The following is a 16,338-nucleotide window of genomic DNA, read 5'->3' on the forward strand; positions in this document are numbered from 1 at the left end:
AACAATGACCTGACTGGCCAGAAGAGGGCTGTGTTTATATGGGGAGGGGAGGCCTATAAAGATGTCACCAATGACTGGGATGTCCTGGACAAAATCGGTTCCAGTTAGAGGGGATTCCAAATTTACATGTGTCAAAAACAATCTCCTAGGAACTGATAACATGGAAAGGATTTCATTTTAAACAAGCAGGAAAGATAACCCAAGGAAGCAGAAGTTTCATTTCCATTCTGACTAGATTTCCATAACCACTTGAGAACCCAGAGTTCCTTTGTTGCCTGGGTAGGAAATCTGCTTAACCTTTCTGGGCCCCAGCTTCCCCATATGGAAAGCAGGTATGGAACTTCTGACTCATCTTTCGGGATCATTTTGAAGAAAGGTGAATATTAGAAAAGGCTTCTGAAAACAGAAGAGAATACATCAATCACTGAAGGAAAACGAGGACATAGAACATAACAATAAATTATCTATTGCCTAAGAAAGTCCTGGATCCAATATAGACAATCATTTTTGTTCTTATTTACAGCCAGAGAGGCCTCTGAAGTTCATTAGAGTCTGGAATTACTTCATACACTGCACTGGAAATTTCAAAGGAAAATTTCAAGAAATTTTAAAGGAAACTTCCAAATCCACTAGCTGGTCTGTTCTTCACTAGATGTCAGCTGGATCATTTACTTTTAAAAATCGGGCTGTATTTTGCACTGGTTGAGCCAAATTCTGCCTCTATCTCTGAGCAGCTCATGCTGCTGTCAGTGTAGCTGTGTGTGGACAGGAGAAGAGAATGTGGCCCATTGTCCTTCCAGATGCAAATTATGGTCCTGATTCAACAAAAAACATCTGTCTTCCACACAGGCCAAGTAAGAACAGACTGTGAAGCCAGACTGATCTTTTGTGACATGGCACCCCACTCTTGCAAGAATTCACATTGTGGTTGGTGATTAGCTAAAAAAAAAGGATTCTGAGAGGCACATAATTTGTAATTTTTCTGTTTTGAGGACTGTGCCAATGCTAAAATTGTAAGTCAATTTTACTTAGAATAAACATAGTTTTTTGAAAGAGAGAAAGGATTTTGAAAGAAGAAACTGTTATTGGTCTGACATGGCAGTACATGACAAAAGTTCATGCTTCGTTACATCATTCTCTCTGGACCTTTGGCAAACCGATAACCAATAAAAAGCAGCCTTAGTAATATACCTGATTTCATAACTTTCTGTAGTCACTGATCATTCTTTCATTGAAGGTATGAATGGCTGAGATTAAGTGTTGGTGGACTACATATAGATCACACTCTTCAAATTAATAAAATACATTTGATACCTATCTACTTGTAGAATAATACTATAATCTTATAGTTCTCTATTCTTTGTGTTCCTACCCCTCTCCCAGCATTTCAGCAGCAGTGAGGGCTTTTGTTTTGTATTGCTCCTAATGTAGAGTCTAAGCAGCTAAAATGCAGAGAAAGAAACTGACTCAATGCCTAGCTTTGAGTTTTAAAAACTTGACTTTGACGATCAAGAGGAAATATGGAAGAGGGTGCCCAAGTCACTGCACCATGGTTAGTAATGAGTACTCTAACTGATGGGTTTTTGTTGTTGTTGTTAATAGTAGTGTTAGAAAATGTTTTCTGTCATTTTATGACTATTAGTCATTTATACTTCTTCTTTTGTGAATTATCTATTTTTAAGTTCTTCCCACTTTTGAACTGGAATTTTAGATTTTTCTCCATTATTTACTTCCACGTTGATATGTCGTTATATGTAGCCAATATTTTCCCAGCTTGATATTTATTTTTAAATGTAGCTTATGATTTTTTGATCTGTAGAGTTTAACAATTTATGTAATCAAGTATACAGCTTCTTCCCCCCTACCCCCAACCACCATATAATTTCTTCCACGGCTCATAGTTCTTATCCATTCACACCTGAGACAAACATTCACTCATACTTTCTTCTATTTTGTTTGTTGCTTGATTTGTTACAACAAATTCTTTTTCTAGCAGGTATCTTATTCATTCCATTAACAAGTATATCTTGAGTGTCCCATCTGTGTGTGACAAGGTAACAAGATAAAACAGTCAACAAAACACCTAGAGAATCAGTTCAGTTCAGTCGCTCAGTCGTGTCCGACTCTTTGCGACCCCATTAATCGCAGCACACCAGGCCTCCCTGTCCATCACCAACTCCCAGAGTTCACTGAGACTCACGTCCATCAAGTCAGTGATGCCATCCAGCCATCTCATCCTCTGTCGTCCCCTTCTCCTCCTGCCCCCAATCCCTCCCAGCTTCAGAGTCTTTTCCAGTGAGTCAACTCTTCGCATGAGGTGGCCAAAGTACTGGAGTTTCAGCTTTAGCATCATTCCTTCCAAAGAAATCCCAGGGCTGATCTCCTTCAGAATGGACTGGTTGGATCTCCTTGCGGTCCAAGGGACTCAAGAGTCTTCTCCAACACCACAGTTCAAAAGATTCAATTCTTTGGTGCTCAGCCTTCTTCACAGTCCAACTCTCACATCCATGCATGACCACAGGAAAAACCATAGCCTTGACTAGATGGACCTTTGTTGGCAAAGTAATGTCTCTGCTTTTGAATATGCTATCTAGGTTGGACATAACATTCCTTCCAAGGAGTAAATGTCTTTTAATTTTATGGCTGCAGTCACCATCTGCAGTGATTTTGGAGCCCCCCAAAATAAAGTCTGACACTGCTTCCACTGTTTCCCCATCTATTTCCCATGAAGTGATGGGACCAGATGCCATGATCTTCGTTTTCTGAATGTTGAGCTTTAAGCCAACTTTTTCACTCTCCACTTTCACTTTCATCAAGAGGCTTTTGAGTTCCTTTTCACTTTCTGCCATATGGGTGGTGTCATCTGCATATCTGAGGTTATTGCTATTTCTCCCGGCAATCTTGATTCCAGCTTGTGTTTCTTCCAGTCCAGCGTTTCTCATGATGTACTCTGCATATAAGTTAAATAAGCAGGGTGACAATATACAGCCTTGACGTACTCCTTTTCCTACTTGGAACCAGTCTGTTGTTTCACGTCCAATTCTAACTGTTGCTTCCTGACCTGCATACAGATTTCTCAAGAGGCAGGTCAGGTGGTCTGGTATTTCCATCTCTTTCAGAATTTTCCACAGTTTATTGTGATCCACACAATCAAAGACTTTGGCATAGTCAATAAAGCAGAAGTAGATGTTTTTCTGGAACTCTCTTGCTTTTTCAATGATCCAGCGGATGTTGGCAATTTGATCTCTGGTTCCTCTGCCTTTTCTAAAACCAGCTTGAACATCAGGAAGTTCACGGTTCACATATTGCTGAAGCCTGGCTTGGAGAATTTTGAGCATTACTTTACTAGCATGTGAGATGAGTGCAATTGTGCAGTAGTTTGAACATTCTTTGGCATTGCCTTTCTTTGGGATTGGAATGAAAACTGACCTTTTCCAGTCCTGTGGCCACTGCTGAGTTTTCAAATTTGCTGGCATATTGAGTGCAGCACTTTCACAGCATCATCTTTCAGCATTTGAAATAGCTCAACTGGAATTCCATCACCTCCACTAGCTTTGTTCGTAGTGATGCTTTCTAAGGCCCACTTGACTTCACATTCCAGGATGTCTGGCTCTAGGTCAGTGATCACACCATCGTGATTATCTGGGACGTGAAGATCTTTTTTGTACAGTTCTTCTGTGTATTCTTGCCACCTCTTTTTAATATCTTCTGCTTCTGTTAGGTCCATACCATCTCTGTCCTTTATCAGGCCCATCTTTGCATGAAATATTCCCTTGGTATGTCTAATTTTCTTGAAGGGATCCCTAGTCTTTCCCATTCTGTTGTTTTCCTCTATTTCTTTGCAATGATCTCTGAGGAAGGCTTTCTTATCTCTTCTTTCTGTTCTTTGGAACTCTGCATTCAGATGCTTATATCTTTCTTTTTCTCCTTTGCTTTTCACTTCTCTTCTTTTCACAGCTATTTGTAAGGCCTCCCCAGACAGCTGTTCTGCTTTTTTGCATTTTTTTTCCATGGGGATGGTCTTGATCCCTGTCCTCTGTACAATGTCATGAACCTCCATCCATAGTTCATCAGGCACTCTGTCTATCAGATCTGGGCTCTTAAAGCTATTTCTCACTTCCACTGTATAATCATAAGGGATTTGATTTAGGTCATACCTGAATGGTCTAGTGGTTTTCCCTACTTTCTTCAATTTAAGTCTGAATTTGGTAATAAGGAGTTAGAGAATAACAATAGGCAGTTACCAAACAGTAGAGGAGGGATGGGGAAGGTGGTTTGGCTGCTCTTGGTACAGTTTTTTTTTTTTCTCTAATTGGAGGATAATTGCTTTACACTATTGTTCTGGTACAGGTTCAAGCCCAGTGAAATTGATCAGGGTTGAGTGCCACTGAAACCTTTCTAAACCTTAGCTGGTTTTTTTTTCCCTCAGAAAATTCCCTTGTGTTAACTTGATAAACTAAAACAACTTCTGCTGCAGGCTAAATCTGATTAATTTAACCATAGAGCACGAACCATGCCCCAGGTACTAGGCAAAAAGCCATCAGAAACAAAGGATCTGAGAGAACTACTTGAGAAGGTCTTACAGAGAAAACAAAATCAACAACAACAACAACAACAAAATAACGAAACAACCTTCACCAAGATTTCAAATCAAGATTCAGAGTAGCAGAGCTGTCTGAGGTGATTTAGACTTGGCCTTTGCATAATAAACAATAAAGGAAACAGAACAATCAGTGAATGAGAAAAAAAGGAGAACAGTCTTAACTGTAGTTGAAGAGAGGCTCCGAGTATTTCAAGAGAGTGTCATCACCCAAATTTAACCTGACACTACCTTTGGGCTCAGCATGTGGCCTGGGAGGTGCTGGGTCCAATGGGCAGGAATTAAAACTGCTCTGTAGGAGCATGATTTGCTGCTAGGCCTTGGGCAATGGCCTGACTGGAGGTCCCAGGGCTGGCTTGTCCCTGGAAGCTGTCCCAGTTGGGCAGCTTATTGCTTAGTGTTTCAGAGCTGCTGTGTGCTGGACTTGCTCTCACATTTCATGCTGTCCCTTCCCATGGCACACACAGAATCACCCTTGGACATTCAGTCGTAAGAAATCCCTGGAAAATTGACAAGGGAGGGATGGGGAAACTGCAGCCTGCTGCTGTGATTTGTAAGTTGGTGAGTCTGATTGTTAATTTTGTGTCATTTTGGCTAGGCTGTGATGTTAGATATTTGGTCAAACACAGCTGGATGTTTCTGTGAATATCCTTTTAAGATGAGATTAAATCAACAGATTGAATAAAGCAGATCACCCTCCATAAGGTGGTGGTGGTGTTCAGTCACTAAGTCATGTCTGACTCTTTATGATCCCATGGACTGTAGCATGACAGTCTTCCCTGTCCTTCATTATCTCCTGGAGTTTGCTCAAATTCACATCCATTGAGTTGGTAATGCCACCCAACCAAGGTGGGTGGGCCTTATCCAATCAGTTGAAGGACTTAAGAAAAAGACTCACATCCCTTAAGGAAGAGGAAATCCTGCCAACAGACTGCCTTCAGTCTGGAGCTGTACACTCAACACTTTCCTGGGTCTCTAGCCTGCCAGACTGCCCTGCAGATTTTGAATTGCGAGCCTCTACAGTCACATGAATCAATTCTTTAAGTTATCTTCTGATCTGTCTGTCTCCTCTTGGTTCTATTTTTCTGAGAACCCTGACTACCATGGTGAGTAAAGAGCACAAGTAACCCTATTTTGGGCTTAGAATAAGAAAAGAACTGAGGAGTAGTACATCTTTACTTTTTATTTGTATGAGTGAGTGTTGGGTGCTGTTACATCAGACTTTTTGTGACCCCATGGACTGTAGCTTGCCAGGCTCCTCTGTCCATGGGATTCTCCAGGCAAGAATACTGTAGTGGGTTGCCATTTCCTTCTCCAGGGGATCTTCCCAACCCAAGGATCAAACCCACATCTTCTGTGTCTCTTGCATTGGCAGGCAGATTGTTTACCTCTGAGCCACCTGGTAAGCCCTTTTATTTGTATTGTATACATGTTACATAATCATAGTTCATCAAAAGAGTCAGGACTAACTAGGACTAAATAGTCCTGATTTGTATGATGTAATTAAATGCATCAATATTTTGTGTTTCTATGATTTCCAGATGTGTTATCACCCACACTCACTTGAAAACCACTCATCTGACTATACAAACAAAACAAGAATTCTTTCCCCAACTTTCTGCTATGCTTTTCTCCTTAAGTTATACAGCCCCTCGGTAGGAGGAGTCTGGCCAATTCCATCAAGTGGTTTCAGAAATGTAATGATATAATCTTGAAACTGAGCATTTGTACAGTATTTCAGTTTCGTAAGGTGTTTTTATATAGTGTTATATATATTCTTCTAAATAAGTACATTAATTAGGTTAAAGAGACGTAATTATTCTAATCACCTCCATTTGTCAAAGAAGAAACTGAAGACCAAGAAGTATGAATGTGTCATAAAGCTAGTCTATAGAGTGAGACTATGGCAAAGCCAGGATTAGAAACCAGTTCTCCCATGCTTCACATAACACTTTTTCTTACCACCCAAACATGCATATCATCAGGTAAGCAAACTCTTTGCCAGATTAGAGTGCAAACTCTGCATTCTAAAGAGAAAATCTATTGTCAGTGATTTTTGACAATGAGATGAGAGGAAAGGGAAGCTAGGGCAGTGGGAACCATGTTTAGTTAGGACTGAGGATAGCTAGAGAGCTGCAAGTTCAGGAAGTAACTGGTGAGTCATTTCCATTTTTCTTTTCTTTTTTTTTTTTCATATTTAACATTGTAGCTTTTATTTGACCCAGGATTTACAAAATCAAACGCAAAAAGACAGGAAGGTTCTTTAAGAGTAAGGAATGCTGTTGTTATCTTCACAGGACCATTATACAGTTTTGTATGGTGTCAGGTTCTTTTCCAGACTCTGTTCTCTTTACCTTGATGTATAATTGTATTATTTACAATTTACCATTTCCTCTTTACTATATATGATAGAATACAAGCAAAGGGTTTTCATAAACTGCATGTCCTCTGGAAGTACAATCAGAAGGCTAACTCGTTGCCAGTACCACACTTGTTTACACAATTCCTTCCCCTTTCTTTTTTCTAATTTTGCTAAAAACAAAAAAGAAAAAACACACACACACAAAAACACCCCCCCTTCCTTAAAACAAAACCAACAAACAAAATCCCTGGGAACTTCCCTGTGGCTAAGACTCTGCACTGGCAGTGCAGACGTCCTGGGTTCAGTCTCTGGACAGGGAAATAGATGCCACATGCTGCACCTAAGACACCCACGAAGCCAAATAATAAATAAATAAATACTTTAAAAAAAAAGCAAACGCAGTGAAGAACATAAAAGCACCTGGGTTTTGATCAGCATAATACAGTAGTTAAATTTTACTTATTTTCTATTTAGTTTTTAGTAAATATTAAACATTTTTTCTAATAATGCAGGATATAAAAATATAAAATAAGTTGACAGTTAACTTGCCAGAGATTGAAGCACATCAAATGTTAGATATGATAACTAATTCTAAAGAACATTAATAAAAGTTTTAAATAACTAGAATCAAGTACTTAGAATGTATGATTTACAGTAAAAGTCAAATCATAATACAGTAAATTTTACTTTTCCATTTTGCTTTTAGTAAATATTATTTTAAATATTTTTGTAATAATACAGGATATAAAAACATAAAATAAGTTGATATTTAACTTGCCAGAGAGATTGAAACACATCAAAAGCTGGATATGAATTCTAAAGTACATTAATAAAACAGTTTTAAATAACTACAACCTTCAGCTACTTAGAATGTATGATTTAGAATAAAAGTCAAAGATTATTGATGCTATGTTATAAGCTTCCATGTTTGGGGAAAGAAATATGTAAAGGGAGATAATATTCAGCCCTGGTGGTATTTCATTCCAAGAGATATTGAATCAAATTAACAACCACAACCACAGCTTTTTGGTTTTGTCTCCCCACAAGCTAAAAGGTGGGGGAATGTAGAAAGTGACTGCTATTATGTATGGGCTTTTTTAAAGGATGATGAAAATATTCTAAAACTGTGGTGATGGTTTTACAAGTTTTTAAATATACCATATAAACTAATGTATTGTACTCTATTTTAAAGGGTGAGTTTTATGGCACATGAATTCACTCAATCACTTTGTTTTTTCTACACGCCCAGGGACACACGGGAAAAAAAAAAAAAAACTGTAAAGAAAAAAGGAGTTGAATACCACCACGGCCCAGGGAAAGTAAGGAGGATGGTAGCGGGAGGACAGAAGGAAGGAAGGAGAGGGACATGCGTTGCTGACTAGTTCTCCCCTCCTCCGTTCAGTATACATGTGCACACACTTGCACACGTATGCATGTGCATACACATGCACACATACACACACACTGTGATAACCAGTGACAAGCAACTGGCTGCTTTATGTTACAGATAAAACCATAACTGCTTTGTTTTTTAAAAAGGTCTCCTCCTCTTGTAAATGTTGCCCTTGCTTGCCAAATAGTTGGTATTTGTTGATGAGGTTTTTCCTTCTGCTCTTGCTTTTTGATTTTTAAAAGCAAATTTTAATAACTAGTATACAGTCTGTGTCACATCTTCTCTTTTGTAATTTAAGTCATGCTGTATGGTATCTGTAAAGTCATATTTATTTTATTCTGAAAAATAAAATCTTTCTCAGTGTAAGTATTGTGGTTACCTTGTCAAGTATTTCACAAGTATTACAGGGTTGAACTCTTACAGTCCACGCCTTTTAGGTGTTCTCATGGCTTTCTTTCTTTCTTTCTTTCTTTCTTTTTTTTTTTTTTTTTAGCGTTCTTATTGACTTATAAGGCCGGGAGGACCAACCCCACATCCAAGGAGCAGTGGCTGCGTGGGCACAGGAGGGCCTAGAGGAGCTATCCCACGTTCAAGGTCAGGAAGGGCAGTGGTGAGGAGAAACCCCTCGTCCAAGGTAAGGAGCAGCAGCTGTGCTTTGCTGGAGCAGCCCTGAAGAGATACCCCACGCCCCACGTAAGAGAAACCCAAGTAACGGTAGGCGTTGCAAGAGGGCATCAGAGGGCAGACACACCGAAACCATACGCACAGAAAACTAGTCAATCTAATCACGCTAAGACCACAGTCTTGTCTAACTCAATGAAACTAAGACGTGCCCGTGGGGCAACCCAAGACGGGCGGGTCATGGTGGAGAGATCTGACAGAATGTGGTCCACTGGAGAAGAGAATGGCAAACCACTTCAGTATTCTTGCCTTGAGAACCCCATGAACAGTATGAAAAGGCAAATTGATACGATACTGAAAGAACAACTCCCCAGGTCAGTAGGAGCCCAATATGCTACTGGAGATCAGTGGAGAAATAACTCCAGAAAGAATGAAGGGATGGAGCCAAAGCAAAAACAATACCCAGCTGTGGATGTGACTGGTGATAAAAGCAAGGTCTGATGCTGTAAAGAGCAATATTGCATAAGAACCTGGAATGTCAGGTCCATGAATCAAGGCAAATTGGAAGTGGTCAAACAGGAGATGGCAAGAGTGAACGTCAACATTCTAGGAATCCGCGAACTGAAATGGACTGGAATGGATGAATTTAACTCAGATGACCATTATATCTACTACTGCAGGCAGGAATCCCTCAGAAGAAATGGAGTAGCCATCATGGTCAACAAAAGAGTTCGAAATGCAGTACTTGGATGCAATCTCAAAAACGACAGAATGATCTCTGTTCATTTCCAAGGCAAACCATTCAGTATCACAGTAATCCAAGTCTATGCCCCAATCAATAACGCTGAAGAAGCTGAAGTTGAATGGTTCTATGAAGACCTACAAGACCTTTTAGAACTAACACTCAAAAAAGATGTCCTTTTCATTATAGGGGACTGGAATGCAAAAGTAGGAAGTCAAGAAACAGCTGGAGTAACAGGCAAATTTGGCCTTGGAATACGGAATGAAGCAGGGCAAAGAATAATAGAGTTTTGCCAAGAAAATGCACTGGTCATAGCAAACACCCTCTTCCAACAACACAAGAGAAGACTCTCCACATGGACATCACCAGATGGTCAACAACAAAATCAGATTGATTATATTCTTTAAAGCCAAAGATGGAGAAGCTCTATACATTCAACAAAAACAAGACCAGGAGCTGACTGTGGCTCAGACCATGAACTCCTTATTGCCAAATTCAGACTTAAATTGAAGAAAGTGGGGAAAACCACTAGACCATTCAGGTATGACCTAAATCAAATTCCTTATGATTATACAGTGGAAGTGAGAAATAGATTTAAGGGACTAGATCTGATAGATAGAGTGCCTGATGAACTATGGAATGAGGGTCATGACATTGTACAGGAGACAGGGATCAAGACCATCCCCATGGAAAAGAAATGTAAAAAAGAAAATGGCTGTCTGGGGAGGCCTTACAAATAGCTGTGAAAAGAAGAGAAGCGAAAAGCAAAGGAGCAAAGGAAAGATTTAAGCATCTTATTGCAGAGTTCCAAAGAATAGCAAGAAGAGATAAGAAAGCCTTCCTCAGCGATCATTGCAAAGAAATAGAGGAAAACAACAGAATGGGAAAGACTAGAGATCTCTTCAAGAACATTAGAGATACCAAGGGAATATTTCATGCAAAGATGGGCTCGATAAAGGACAGAAATGGTATGGACCTAACAGAAGCAGAAGATATTAAAAAGAGGTGGCAAGAATACACAGAAGAACTGTACAAAAAAGATCTTCACGTCCCAGATAATCACGATGGTGTGATCACTCACCTAGAGCCAGACATCCTGGAATGTGAAGTCAAGTGGGCCTTAGAAAGCATCACTACGAACAAAGCTAGTGGAGGTGATGGAATTCCAGTTGAACTATTTCAAATCCTGAAAGATGATGCTGTGAAAGTGCTGCACTCAATATGCCAGCAAATTTGAAAACTCAGCAGTGGCCACAGGACTGGAAAAGGTCAGTTTTCATTCCAATCCCAAAGAAAGGCAATGCCAAAGAATGCTCAAACTACTGCACAATTGCACTCATCTCACATGCTAGTAAAGTAATGCTCAAAATTCTCCAAGCCAGGCTTCAGCAATATGTGAACTGTGAACTTCCTGATGTTCAAGCTGGTTTTAGAAAAGGCAGAGGAACCAGAGATCAAATTGCCAACATCCACTGGATCATGGAAAAAGCAAGAGAGTTCCAGAAAAACACCTACTTGTGCTTTATTGACTATGCCAAAGCCTTTGACTGTGCGGATCACAATAGAAAATTCTTCAAGAGATGGGAATACCAGACCACCTGACCTGCCTCTTGAGAAATCTGTATGCAGGTCAGGAAGTAACAGTTAGAACTGGACATGGAACAACAGACTGGTTCCAAATAGAAAAAGGAGTACGTCAAGTCTGTATATTGTCACCCTGCTTATTTAACTTATATGCAGAGTACATCATGAGAAACACTGGACTGGAAGAAACACAAGCTGGAATCAAGATTGCCAGGAGAAATAGCAATAACCTCAGATATGCAGATGACACCACCCTTATGGCAGAAAGTGAAGAGGAACTCAAAGCCTCTTGATGAAAGTGAAAGTGGAGAGTGAAAAAGTTGGCTTAAAGCTCAACATTAAGAAGATGAAGATCATGGCATCCGGTCCCATCACTTCATGGGAAATAGATGGGGAAACAGTGGAAGCAGTGTCAGACTTTATTTTTCTGGGGTCCAAAATCACTGCAGATGGTGACTGCAACCATGAAATTAAAAGACACTTCCTCCTTGGAAGGAAAGTTATGACCAACCTAGATAGCATATTCAAAAGCAGAGACATTACTTTGCCAACAAAGGTCCGTCTAGTCAAGGCTATGGTTTTTCCTGTGGTCATGTATGGATGTGAGAATTGGACTGTGAAGAAAGCTGAGCACCAAAGAATTGATGCTTTTAAACTGTGGTGTTGGAGAAGACTCTTGAGAGTCCCTTGGACTGCAAGGAGATCCAACCAGTCCATTCTGAAGGAGATCAGCCCTGGGATTTCTTTGGAGGGAATGATGCTGAAGCTGAAACTCCAGTACTTTGGGCACCTCATGTGAAGAGTTGACTCATTGGAAAGGACTCTGATGCTGGGAGGGATTGGGGGCAGGAGGAGAAGGGGATGACAGAGGATGAGATGGCTGGATGGCATCACTGACTCGATGGACGTGAGTCCGAGTGAACTCCGGGAGTTGGTGATGGATGGGGAGGCCTGGCGTGTTGTGATTCCTGGGGTCACAAAGAGTCAGCCAGGACTGAGGGACTGAACTGAACTGAACTATTGACTCATAAGGGCTTCCCAAGTGGCACTAGTAATAAAGAACTCACCTGCCAATGCAAGAGTCTAAGAGACTTGATGGATGGGAAGATCCCCAGGAGGAGGGCATGACAACCCACTCCCATATTCTTCCAGAGAATCCCATGGATTCTCTTTAGAGAGGAGCCTGGCAGGCTAAGTCCATAGTGTTACCAAAACTAGGACACAACTAAACCAACTCAGCATGACGCACCCTGACTCATAGACTCAAGCAGCTTAATTTCAACAAAAAGATGATAGACCTCTATACTTTTATGTAGAAGTAGAGGGATTTTGAAAACTAAGTTTCTTTCTTTGTAGCTGAATCTAATTAACTGGCAGTAGGTCCTGTTTCAAAGTCTTAGTCATTTGCCCAACTTTTTATTGCCTGTATATTATATTCTGGGAAGTAGAATCAAAGTCAGGAATTACCAGTTACATAGTCTGAATACAAATGTTAAATAGTTTGAATTGATAGGAAGACTGTCCTTGTGGAAAAGAAAAGCAGTCTCCTTAAGAGAGAGATGGAGAGATAGCTACTTCCCCCTCTTTTCCTAACTGTATCTTGACTTCTGTTTATTGAAGACCCTGAAGTGCAAGCCTGAGTCTCACCTTGTGGCTTATCAGCATCATGGGCTGCACCTGTAGCTCCATTACTCTTCTTCCTTGCTATGGACTGTTCACTGCAAGGTGTCTGGCTACTGCTATCTCTCATTGAAACACGAAAAACACCAAATGATGGTCTTTTCACATCAGATCTTGAAGTATAGTCTAAAGGAAATAGATGTAAAGTGGTGTTTTCGTCTCTCCGTGTAAAAGGAGAAAATATGCTTTTGCTATTGTCACCCTGCTTATTTAACTTATATGCAGAGTACATCATGAGAAACACTGGACTGGAAGAAACACAAGCTGGAATCAAGATTGCCAGGAGAAATAGCAATAACCTCAGATATGCAGATGACACCACCCTTTTGGCAGAAAGTGAAGAGGAACTCAAAAGCCTCTTGATGAAAGTGAAAGTGGAGAGTGAAAAAGTTGGCTTAAAGCTCAACATTCAGAAAACGAAGATCATGGCATCTGGTCCCATGACTTCATGGGAAATAGATGGGGAAACAGTGGTTGACTTTATTTTGGGGGGCTCCAAAATGACTGCAGATGGTGACTGCAGCCATGAAATTAAAAGACGCTTACTCCTTGGAAGGAAAGTTATGTCCAACCTAGACAGCATATTCAAAAGCAGAGACATTACTTTGCCAACAAAGGTCGTCTAGTCAAGGCTATGGTTTTTCCTGTGGTCATGTATGGATGTGAGAGTTGGACTGTGAAGAAGGCTGAGCACCAAAGAATTGATGCTTTTGAACTGTGGTGTTGGAGAAGACTCTTCAGAGTCCCTTGGACTACAAGGAGATCCAACCAGTCCATTCTGAAGGAGATCAGCCCTGGGATTTCTTTGGAGGGAATGATGCTGAAGCTGAAACTCCAGTACTTTGGGCACCTCATGCGAAGAGTTGACTCATTGGAAAAGACTCTGATGCTGGAAGGGATTGGGGGCAGGAGGAGAAGGGGACGACAGAGGATGAGATGGCTGGATGGCATCATTGACTTGATGGATGTGAGTCTGGGTGAACTCCGGGAGTTGGTGATGGACAGGGAGGCCTGGCGTGCTGCAATTCACGGGGTCGCAAAGAGTCAGACAGGACTGAGGGACTGAACTGAACTGATAATCAATCATACTTTCGTCTGAAGTTTCAGATAATACTTCAGTAGGTAGTTCTTCTCCTGGAGAAATACTGGAAAGGCTCCAATGGAAATCAATGTCAGTTCCATGCTTTGGTGTGGAGATCCTCTGTGGGGAGGTCCTCTGTGTGAAAATGGATTTGCTCTGTGGATGGCCACGCCTGGCATCAGGAAGGCTGGAGTTATCTTCAAATCTATACACAGTTTGAGGGCCAAGTGTAGATGCTGAAGGAACAGGACTAGATGACTTTGGACTGCCACTGCTTATTGTGATAGTCTACTGCTGTTAGAGGAAATCTTCTCCTGAGGGCTCTCTGGCACCTCAAAGACGTCCTGACTGTAAAATGGAACCTGAAACTCGGAACTGTGTGGCTATTTCTTTTTCCCTCTAGATTTCATCTGTTTGGTGTTCGTTTGCATTATCAGTTTGACAGCCACATGCCTCTCAGGTCCGGCGGAGGGTCCCTGATGGAAATAACTGACTCGCTCTTTTGAGACGCAGGGACGGAGTCGTCATCACTATGAGAAAAAGAACGGCGAAACTGTGGCTGTTTCCTCTTGAGCCTAGCCAAAAGCTGCTTGTTTTCTTCTCTTAATTTATTCCTTTCTGCTGTGAGCTCACACAAAAGCTCACACAAAAAATTTCAGATTTTGTTGTTGGATATCATAAAATTCTTGCTGTGGCGTATTTCTGTACCTTTCGTTTACTGTAGAGCGATCACATACTTTGGCATTTAATTGACCTCACAGGTCATGGATAGTGTCATTCAGGGCTCTCCGTTGCTCCGTCGAATCTTTAATTCTGGATATGGAGCCTGTCCACCTCCCGTCTGACAATCGCTCTTTCCTCAAACTGGTTACTTTACCCTGAAGTCGGCGTGGCTCTCTGGCATGGAGCTCTTTTAGTGTTAGCCAAATTTTTAAAAAAATCTTCAGAAGACACATCACTGAGGCTAATCTGCATTTTATCTCCTTTGGAAGAGTTCTGCCCGCTTTCGCTGTCTTCTTCACCCACGTCCCTCGCCTTCATCTTGATTCCCCGACTGGGACTGGGAAACAGTGGAGACAGGCACCAATGGTGGAAGGGCCGCGGACAGAATGACAGTTTAAACTCTTCTACAGATCTGTGAAGCGGCCTCAGGGCACTGCGTGGGCCATTGGGCAGGCAAGAGGACGGATCAAAGATGGCTCGGGGTGGACCGGAGGGCGAGGTTGTGGGGCTGGAAGGAGACAGCAGCTTCCTTTTGCCGAGAAGAGCGAATGCACATGGGAGGGAAGATGGTGCCTTCCTCCATTTTTCTATAGACTGAATTTCTGAAGTGTAACAAGAGACTCAAGGCTTTTATTCCTCTTTTCTTCTTCAGTTTGTCAAAATAATTCAAATGGACCCTACTCTGAAAGTAGTTCCTAATCACCCAGTCAAAATTAACCACTGTCTCTTCTGTGTGGTCATTCATATCTTCTATTATAGGACTAATATATATGGCAGAAAGGGAGGAGGAGCTGAAGAACCTCTTGATAAGGGTGAAAGAGGAGACTGAAAAAGCAACCTTAAAACTAAATATTAAAAAAAACTAAGGCCATGGCATCTGGTCCCATCACTTCATGGCAAAAAGAAGGGGAAAGTGGAAAAGTGGAAGCAGTGACAGATTTCCTTTCTTGGGCTCTAAAATCACTGCTGATGGTGACTGCAGCCATGAAATTAGAAGACAACTGCTTCTTGGCAGGAAAGCTATGACAAACCTAGACAGTGTGTAAAAAGCAAAGATGTTACTTTGCCGACAAAGGTCAGTATAGTCAAGGCTATGTTTTTTCCGGTAGTTACCTGTGGTTCTGAGAACTGGACCATAAAGTAGGCAGAGCACAGAAGAGCTGATTCTTTCGATCTGTGGTATTGGAGAAGACTCTTGAGAGTCCTTTGGACAGTAAGGGATCAAACTGGTCAATCTTAAAGGAAATCAACCCTGAATACTCATTGGAAGGACTGATGCTGAAGCTGAAGGTCCAATACTTTGGCCGCCTGATGCTAACAAACAACTCACTGGAAAAAACCCTGATGCCGGGAAAGGTTGAAGGCAGAGGAAGCGGCAGCAGAGGATGAGACAGTTGGATGGCCTCACCGATGCAATAGACATGAACTTAGGCAAACTCCAGAAGATGGTGAGGGACAGGGAAGCCTGGTGTGCTACAGTCAATGGGGTTGCGAAGAGTCGGATACAGCTTGGCAACTGAGCAACAATAATATGAGACATGTATGTGTCCCT

At 41.3% G+C, this 16,338-nt stretch overlaps 1 pseudogene; it reads right to left on the bottom strand.

The window, feature by feature from the left end:
* Positions 1-361: 361 nt before the first annotated feature.
* LOC147350368 (uncharacterized) lies at positions 362-15,104 on the bottom strand (annotated as a pseudogene).
* Positions 15,105-16,338: the final 1,234 nt, after the last annotated feature.

Source organism: Bos grunniens, chromosome 20 (genome assembly GCF_055505025.1).
Source record: "Bos grunniens cultivar Pamir isolate PY7600 chromosome 20, Bosgru_T2T1.0, whole genome shotgun sequence".
Lineage (NCBI taxonomy): Eukaryota > Metazoa > Chordata > Mammalia > Artiodactyla > Bovidae > Bos > Bos grunniens.